General features: G+C 38.0%; 1 pseudogene; it reads left to right on the top strand.

Moving 5' to 3' along the window:
• Positions 1-4445: 4445 nt before the first annotated feature.
• On the top strand, positions 4446-4623 carry LOC122814607 (annotated as a pseudogene).
• The last annotated feature ends 5837 nt before the right edge of the window (positions 4624-10460 follow it).

Here is a 10460-nt window from a genome sequence, read left to right as displayed (position 1 = left end):
CTACAATGGCTACTGCTCACCCAATGGTATCCTTTCCAATATCCACTTTCAGCAAAGGTTCGAGTAACTCACAGGTGCAAACAGGATTTAAATTGGTGGATGACCCACAATCCATCACAGTGGTCTTGCCCCTTCTCCCCCAGCAGCCCAAGGCTACAGTGACCATGGAAGCCTCCCTGATGGGGTGGGGGGCTATGTCATGGACAGACAGTCCAAGGCACTTGGTCCAAATTGGAGGCCCAACTGCATATAAATGTTCTAGAGCTATGGGCAGTGCTTCTGGCGTTGCAAGCATTCCAAGAAGAAACTGTAGCAGAAAAGAGGAAAATCCCAGGATGCAAAAAACTCCCTTACCAGCTTCAGTAAGAAACTGAGATCCCTCATAAAATCCTCCAAAGCTAGTTACACAAATAAAATTGCCAAAGATTCCAAAGACAACCACAAGGCATTCTATAACTATGTCAAGAATCTAAATGGCAATACTCAGATCTGCTCTGAGCTAAAACAGAATTGGCATTAAATATACTGATCCTAAGGATATTGCCATTATCCTGGCAGATCGATTCAGTGCCAACTTCACCCCCTAAATGGCCCATCTCAATACCGGAAGATTGCCAAATTCTGGTAATAATGGTCACACAGGTAAAAACGCAGTCTCAAAAGCTAAAAATACAGCATCCATGGGACCAGATGACATCCCGGGCTGTGTACTACATAAACAACAATATGAACTGGCACCTCACCTAAGTGTCATGTTTAATCATAGCCTCACCTCAGGGTTTGTGCCCACTGAGTGGAGCAGAGCTACAGTTATCCCACTCCACAAGGGGGGATCCACCTTGGATCCCGGAAACTACCGTCCCATCAGTCTGATGAGCCTTATCTGCAAGGCCATGGAGCGTATTACCATGGAACTTATAAACAAAGACATTGGCAACCTTCAAAAACTGGACCCCACCCAGTTTGTGTTTGCGAAGGGCCGATCTTGTCTCCTGAACCTGACTGACTTTTCTGAATCAGTCTCCAGAGCCATGGAGAAGGGTAAGGTGGTCCACACAGCCTATCTAGACCTTGCCAAGGCCTTTGACACCATCCCCCACTCTGGAATCATAGATAAACTTACTAAGCTGGGCATTAATCCCTACGTCACCCAATGGGTTGCTAACTGGCTTACTGATAGAACCCACACTGTAAAAGTAGCTGACTCCAAATCCAGCTCCAGACAAGTGACAAGTGGAGTACCTCAGGGTTCAGTCCTGGGACCGCTCTTGTTTGCATCTACTTCTCTGAAGTACAGGCCAACACTAAGGGATTCTGGCTAACAAAGTTCACAGATGACTGCAAACTGGGAGCCATTATTGAATCCCCAAATGATGTGGATACTCTACAAAAGGGCCTTACAGAAACAGATGCTTGGTGCCAGAGCCATGGGCTCAAGCTCAATGCCAAGAAATGTATAGTTATCCCCTTTGGGAAAAAACATGTACCCGTGAATTACCATATAGGTGGCAGTACACTAAACACCGAAAGTGTGATAAGAGACTTAGGGACACAGGTGGACAGTGGTCGCACCTTCAATAACCACATCACCACAACAGTCAGGAAATCCTTCTATGTGGCACACCTCATCACTAAGGGCTTTTCATCCAGAAAAAAAAAGGTTATTGTCCCACTGTACTCATCCCTCATTAGACCCATTATAGAATACAATGCCTCGTTTGGTATGTACCTCTCAAGACATCTGCAACAACTGGAAAGGCCGCAGAAATACCTCACTAAAAGAATCACAGGCCTAAAGCAGATGCCTTATGCTGACCGCCTTAAAAAACTCCAGCTATACTCTGTCACATATCATCTACCCAGAGGCGATCTCTGCTTAACATACAAGGCGATGTCAAACCCAGAGCTGTTGGACATGCTACACTTAAAGAAATCCCAATCACTCAGAGCCACATGCTCCAGGGATCTAAACCTTGTCATTGCAATAAACAAAACATGCTGGAGGGATAGGTTCCTGACCCAGAAACTCCCCAGACTTTGGAATAGATTGCCAGTACATGTCAAGCAGAGTGCCTCTTTGGCCCTGTTCAAAAGGAACCTTGACGATTGGATGGTAGAAAGGAAATTCACCCTGGGGATCATGTCAGTCACCCTGTTAGACAGGGGTCCAGGGAAGTAAATAGTGTGGGAAGAAATAGCCAGGGAATTGTTATGGCTAGGCTTGTATAAGCCCTAGGGCTGATAGCCTAGTACCAACCTATGAACCTATGAACCATCCCCTGCTGCCATCTGGGATGATTGCGATACAATCAGACAACATGGCGGTGGTCTGGTACATCAACAGACAGGGTGGAACCAAATCTTACCCCCCCCTTTGTAGAGAGGCCATGAGGATATGGCAATGGGCGATGGCTACCAACCGTTTTCTTCTAGCAACGCCCATTCCCAGGAGTTCCAACGTGACAGCAGACAGACTCAGCAGGTGCATTCTACAACCTCGCGAGTGGTCCCTGAATCCCTTGATAGCGGCAGAGATCTTTCACCACTCTGGCCGTCCTTGTTGCGACCTCTTTGCATCCCTGACCAACTACAAATGCAGCAACTACTTCGCCCTGATTCCCCCTCCGGGACAGTCACCCAGGGATGCTCTAGTCCATGATTGGCCTTCAGGTCTTCTTTATGCATTCCCACCTCTCCCTCTCATTCCCCAGTTTCTGAAGAAAGCTTGTTGGTTGAAGAGCAAAGTGATCCTCATAGCACCATATTGGCCTCGTCAGATTTGGTTCCCCTTCCTTTGGCCACACCTGTTAGATCAACCATGGATTCTCCATCCAGCCGCGGGGTTGATCTCACATCCACAGAACCTGATTCATCCCAACTTGGACAGCCTGAAGCTCACAGCTTGGCACCTCCAATTCCCTTGATTGCCAGGCAGAATGATCTTTCTTTACCAGTATGGGACATTCTTATTGCACCTCATAAGTCTTCCACTAGAATTACTTATCTAAGCAAGTGGAAAAGATTTACCTGTTGGCTGAAAGAAAAACAAGTAGATCCCTTCTCAGCACTGGTGTCAATAATACTAGAGTATCTGGTTTGACCTATTTCAATCGGGTCTATCGGCCTCTACCATTAGAGTTCATTTGGCTGCAATATCTAATTTCCATGAGGGTGTCCAAGACTCCTCTCTTATGTCACACAAATTATGCAAGACCTTCATAAAAGGTGTGAGTCATCTGAAGCCCCCTTTTAGAGAACCTATTCAACAATGGGACCTGTCATTAGTTCTACAAGCTCTGACAATGCCACCTTTCGAACCAGCTTCTTCTTGTGACCTCAAATATTTGTCAGGGAAAACCTTGTTTTTGGTCAGCATTACTTCTACCAGATGTATCTCTGAGCTTCAAGCCTTATGCTTCAAGAGTCCATACTTGATTTTTCATAGTGATAGAGTGTCTTTGAGAACTAATCCTTCATTTCTGCCAAAAGTGATCTCTGAAATGTCCATTAATCAAACCATTGAATTGCCAGTTTTCTTCCACAATCATTCAAACAAAGGAGAGTATTGCCTACATACCCTAGATATTCACAGGCAAATTTGCTTCTTCTTGAACATGACTAAGGCCTCTCATAAATCAGACCAGTTATGTTTGGCCTATTCAAGACCTAGAGTAGGATGTGCTGTTGCTAAGGTCACATTTGCTAGATGGTTGAAAGACCTTGTGACCTTCATTTATACATAATGTAATATTCCATTGCCTACTACTATAAAGGCTCATTCGACAAGGTTGGTGACAACTTCTGCTGCCTTCCATGCCAGAGCTTCTTTACATGACATCTGTGTAGCTGCAACTTGGGCTCCACCTCATACCTTCATCAATCATTACAAATTGGATTTGGCCTCCAGGGGAAGAGCATCTTTTGGTTTTATGGTGCTCAGGAATGTCCTTCCATGAGAGCCTCCCAGGAACAGAGGTAGCTGGGGACTCTGTCTCATACGTAAGGAATGAACGAGGATTAACAATATCAGATAAAGAAGTTATGTCTTACCATAACGTTCCATCTGTATTGTTGATCCTCGTTCAGTCATTATGACCCTCCCTCCTTCCCCCTCCTGTGGCTTCTAGTGAATCTCACCATCCGGTTCTTTTAGGTCATTTGACCAGAGGTAGCCTCTACCTTCTTTTGACTTGCAAACTCAATCTGAGGTAACAGGGAAAGGGGAATTCTGGGTAAGAGTTTAGCTCGAGAGTTTGTAGCTGACGCGAGCTTGGAAGATGGCCGGCTCGGTTTCGAGGTCGGAAACGATACCCATACGTAATGACTGAATGAGGATCAACAATACAGATGGAACATTATGGTAAGACATAACTTCTTTTTCTATGACATTGAGCTCACAATCCCTTACTTCTAACCACTCTTATACATACAATTTAAAAAACATTTTTCTTAACTGCAGCCAAACCTTATCTATGCCAAATGACCAGTTCTTTTCCTTTTAGCAAAGGGTAAGTTTCTTCCATTGCACACTTCGGGTGGATTAACCCTTGTCATTTCCCCAAAGGTGATAAACTCAACTGCATAATTTATGGTTTTAAGCTGACAAACAAACAGGTCTGCTTCTTTTATTCTATCATGCCTAGCTCATATACCCTTATGTCTAAACAATCTTCTACATTCAATTCCTCAAGCTCTTTTTTTGTTTTTTTTTTTTCTCTCGGATCACCTTTCCCTTCCCTTTCCCTTCATGACCTAGCTTACTAGTTCTTGCAGGCCATCCCCACTAAGAAGAAACATGTGTTACAAGCTTTAAAAAAGACCACTGCCTACCGAGATGTGCATGCTCTTCTCTGTAAGTCACGTATTTCATTCTTGTGATATCGGAATGTCATTACAACAACCAGAGGTAACACTTTTAATACATTAAAAGACCTTCTTTGTATTCATATGCTATCTGTGTGTCTGGAATGAGCTGCTGAGCAAAGCATGCTAGCTGGTCAAGCATTCCTTGAATAGTGAAGCATGTCACTATCCTCATAAACTATTGCAAAAACAACTCGCCTTCCAGGTAATGACATTTACAAGACTGGACTTGCTGGTTCTCCTTAACCAAAGTCATATATCTTGTAGGAGAAATATCTCGATCAAGACAATGGTTTTCCCAGAGTAAGGCTCTTCCAATGCACACTATTGAAAAAATATATTGAGATTTACTTTGCTTACTTGCTTGGAGTGATGGATTTGAAGTATTCTTAAGACACTCAGTCTTGCTGGCTGGATTCTGCTAAAATTCAAAGTCTGATTATATTTGCATTCACAGTCTGTTGCATACAGAAACTTGCAGAATATACACTGATGAGAGAATATACTTTGCAGCATCAACTTTAGAGAGCAGTAACAAATAACTTTTTATAATAAACCAAACGGAAACATGTTACAGCTTAAAGTACTGTTCCAACTTTACTTCTCATATAGTACAGATGATGTGAGAGATATAACATTTACCTTAGGACTTGTTTCCCTATCATACCTCTCTCTCACCTAGCTGGATTTATACAGCTCTTTATATACAGTTTTTAGTCATGCATAAACATATTTTTGAGGAAACACATTGTTCTGTATCCTGTAGAAACAATACTAAGCTTCCTTGTTTAACAATGTCTTGTAAGAAACCAGCTTTTCTGACAGTGTGAATATCCTGTAACAGTGTCCTAATGTCCATGTAGAAAAACATATTTTTGAGGAAACACATTGTCTGTATTCTATTTGGATCTGTGTATATGACCATATGTTCTTGTACCAATGCTGACAAGCATATCCTGTTTTTTATGAAGAAAAACATATTTTTGAGAAAACACATTGTCAGAGATCAGCTTTTCTGACAGTGTGAACATCCTGTATTTTATTTGGATCTTTGTATAAAAAACATCTGTTATCCTGTTTTTCCATGCAGAATAACATGTCATTGTTCTTTAAAAGCAGATTTTGCATTTTTGTTCTTGCATACATCCTGTTTTGAGTCTGTAAGGGAAAAATGTCCATTCTTTAAAAGCAGATTTTGTATTTTTGCTCTTGCATACATCCTATTTTGAGTCTGTAAGGGAAGAATGTCCATTCAGCAGATTCCTTTTCCAAGCCATGGTCATTTAGTATGACTGCTGATCACATATTACTAACTGCATTTAAGCAAGCCTTTTCTTTCAGCATATTTACAACATAATTAATTTCAGACTGATATTCATAAAATCTAACAATTCCCTCTGTTTTTAAACATACTCAAAACATTTTATATAGAAAACACAAGAAACAAACCTTTAGTTTGATACAACAAATCAAAATGTAACAACTTTTTCTTTTGCAGACCATTCTGTGAAAATATTTTATCAGTTATGAGCTGTGTCTGCTTTAATGTTATTATTATTTTTTTTTAACTTGATCAATTTATTCTTTTGCAATCACAGAATTTAATTTATGACTTAGAACTGTTTCATTAACTCTTTGCAACTGTTAAATTAACTATGAGACAATAACTATGTGCTACTGCAAGCATTTATACACTACTGAAAACACACAATTTCAATGTCATTTTAACCATCACATTGTGTTCATGTCTCTGAACTGCTACAATGTATTCTGTACAGTATGTATTTATATAGACTGTTTGCTATTTATGCATTTTAATTTACTAGGTATACTGGACCCACTTTTTATTAAATATGGTTTTTCACACATATTTTATACATTATTATAGACCCCTGTCTGATTTGATAATTTTTTCTAAAGCTTTTGCTGTTTACTACCTCTACCTCTAGTAGGTATTTACACCCTCCTGCACAATTGATTTGAACTGTATATATACTATAGCCCATTTGCTGGCTGTACTTGATGCAACTGAGGTTTTTTCTTCTCTTTTAACATTTACTTGCAGATTATCAGTGACATCTATGCACAATTGTGGCATTTTATGACAATTACTAAATAGTGTTGCCTGTAAACATTTTAATAATTATGTTTTAATAACAATGATGCTTTAGAAAACTCAAGCTACTTGCCTGGCAATCAGTCTTGTTGTTTATCTTATCTTTCCAGCATTTCCTGTAACTATTCATTCAGTCTAGGAAGGTCTTAGCTCACATTTCATACTCTGTAAACTATAATTAATTCTTTTAGCATTTTTCCTTTAATGTGATTGTGATTTGCATAACTATGCATTTATACAACATAAATAGACATCATTTTACAATTACCTTACATGGATTTCAGTATTTTTTATTATTTATTTATTTAACTATTGAACTGTCCTGCCATTAATTTTACAAAAACTGTTTGAATAATACCATCTGTGATTTTTCTTCTTAAAATTCAGAACTTTAACTGTTTGGTGTTACTATATAATTATAAACAAATTGTAAAAAACAAAATAGATATTAGTTTAACCAACACATTTATATTTATATTATTTATATTTGCTAATGTCTGCCTTTTGCTTTTGTGTATTGTAAACAAATGTAACTGTGTATGCAGGAAGTTCCCAGTCTCTGTCAGTTCAGCTAATTTATTTTCTTTATCCTGCAACTGCAGTTGAATTTTCTGGAATGTTGTATGGTCTTTCTGACATTCTTTAGTAAGCTGTTCTGCTGAATTTGAAACTCCTATGCACTTTTGAAAAGATGTATGTATAACTTGTCTAAGCTTCCTGAACTCATTGTGTCTGTCTTTTAGAAGTTTACTACATTCCTTTGTAACAAAATGTACTAGGGGTTCTATCAGTAACTGATTTGACTCACATGTGGTGACAGGACATAACTGTTCAACATCAGAATATAATGGAAACACTTTACCCTTAGTTAATTCTTCAGATCTGTCTTTACAGTCTATTTCTTTCGCAATATGATGCAATATTTTTTTATGACATAATACACAAAATGCAGTTTTTGTTGAATCACACAATAAACATTTGTCATTTTTCACATGGTTTTCTTTGAGATACCAGTCAAATATTGTAAAACATTTGCATAATGCCTTACTATGAACCTGTCCTAATAATGTTTTACATTTACTAATGTGCTGTGTATACCAACATAGTAATTTACTAAAGTTTGGTTTACTCCTGCATGAATTATAAATAATATCCATACTATCTAGTAATATACAACCTGTCTAGGAATATAGAAACTATATATGAATATACAAACTGTCTTAAGAATATAAAAACTCTCTTAAGAATATACAAACTGTTTTAACATCATCCACACTAAATATGTGACACAGAAAAAAGTCTTACCAGTTAGCAAGAAAACAGGTGATCAGGCTGCTATTGCAGATGGCTGGAAATTTTTCAGAATCACTTGAGAAGCTGGGAAAGCACAACAGGCAGTGGACTGATGGGCTAGTGGATATCCCCCTTTTCTTTAGTGAAATTATGGCACTGCGAATTTCTTGAACTAGTCTCACTCCGGATTGTAGACGTCTAAAAAAACTTTACTACTGAAAGCTGCATAAACTGGAATACTTCTGTTTAGGATTTACACATACGTACAAATGTTAGTTACTGCAATTTAACTGAAGTGACCCTCTGCAGGGCTTACCATCACTCCTTCTGTGTTTGAATGCAGATTGTAGGTTCAAATGCAGACTAGCTTGCCATTGAAAAAATTATATGGAGCTAGTCACTCAGCTGCCTCGCCATTGAAAAAATATATTGAGATTTACTTGCTTACTTGCTTGGTGTGATGGATTTGCAGTGTTCTTAAGACACTCAATCTTGCTGGCTGGAATCAAAGTCTGGTTATAATTGCATTCACAGTCTGTTGCATACAGAAACTTGCAGAATATACACTGATGAGAGAATATACTTTGCAGCACTTGTCTAAGAGCAGTAACCAATAACTTTTATAATAAATAAAACTGGACAAACGTTGCAGCTTAAAAGTACTGTTCCAACTTTACTTCTCATATAGTACAGATGATGTGAGAGATATAACATTTACCTTGGGACTTGTGTCCCTACCAAACCTCTCTAACAACTGGATTTATACAGTCGTCTTGCTGGCTGGATTCTGCTAAAATTCAAAGTCTGATTATATTTGCATTCACAGTCTGTTGCATACAGAAACTTGCAGAATATACACTGATGAGAGAATATACTTTGCAGCATCAACTTTAGAGAGCAGTAACAAATAACTTTTTATAATAAACCAAACGGAAACACGTTACAGCTTAAAGTACTGTTCCAACTTTACTTCTCATATAGTACAGATGATGTGAGAGATATAACATTTACCTTAGGACTTGTTTCCCTATCATACCTCTCTCTCACCTAGCTGGATTTATACAGCTCTTTATATACAGTTTTTAGTCATGCATAAACATATTTTTGAGGAAACACATTGTTCTGTATCCTGTAGAAACAATACTAAGCTTCCTTGTTTAACAATGTCTTGTAAGAAACCAGCTTTTCTGACAGTGTGAATATCCTGTAACAGTGTCCTAATATCCATGTAGAAAAACATATTTTTGAGGAAACACATTGTCTGTATTCTATTTGGATCTGTGTATATGACCATATGTTCTTGTACCAATGCTGATAAGCATATCCTGTTTTTTATGAAGAAAAACATATTTTTGAGAAAACACATTGTCAGAGATCAGCTTTTCTGACAGTGTGAACATCCTGTATTTTATTTGGATCTTTGTATAAAAAACATCTGTTATCCTGTTTTTCCATGCAGAATAACATGTCATTGTTCTTTAAAAGCAGATTTTGCATTTTGTTCTTGCATACATCCTGTTTTGAGTCTGTAAGGGAAAAATGTCCATTCTTTAAAAGCAGATTTTGTATTTTTGCTCTTGCATACATCCTATTTTGAGTCTGTAAGGGAAGAATGTCCATTCAGCAGATTCCTTTTCCAAGCCATGGTCATTTAGTATGACTGCTGATCACATATTACTAACTGCATTTAAGCAAGCCTTTTCTTTCAGCATATTTACAACATAATTAATTTCAGACTGATATTCATAAAATCTAACAATTCCCTCTGTTTTTAAACATACTCAAAACATTTTATATAGAAAACACAAGAAACAAACCTTTAGTTTGATACAACAAATCAAAATGTAACAACTTTTTCTTTTGAAGACCATTCTGTGAAAATATTTTATCAGTTATGAGCTGTGTCTGCTTTAATGTTATTATTTTTTTTTAACTTGATCAATTTATTCTTTTGCAATCACAGAATTTAATTTATGACTTAGAACTGTTTCATTAACTCTTTGCAACTGTTAAATTAACTATGAGACAATAACTATGTGCTACTGCAAGCATTTATACACTACTGAAAACACACAATTTCAATGTCATTTTAACCATCACATTGTGTTCATGTCTCTGAACTGCTACAATGTATTCTGTACAGTATGTATTTACATAGACTGTTTGCTATTTATGCATTTTAATTTAC

This window comes from Protopterus annectens, chromosome 10.part0 (genome assembly GCF_019279795.1).
Source record: "Protopterus annectens isolate FY-2018-M chromosome 10.part0, PAN1.0, whole genome shotgun sequence".
NCBI lineage: Eukaryota > Metazoa > Chordata > Ceratodontiformes > Protopteridae > Protopterus > Protopterus annectens.
Note: the sequence above shows the minus strand (reverse complement) of the source record. Positions and strands in the feature narration are given on the sequence as shown.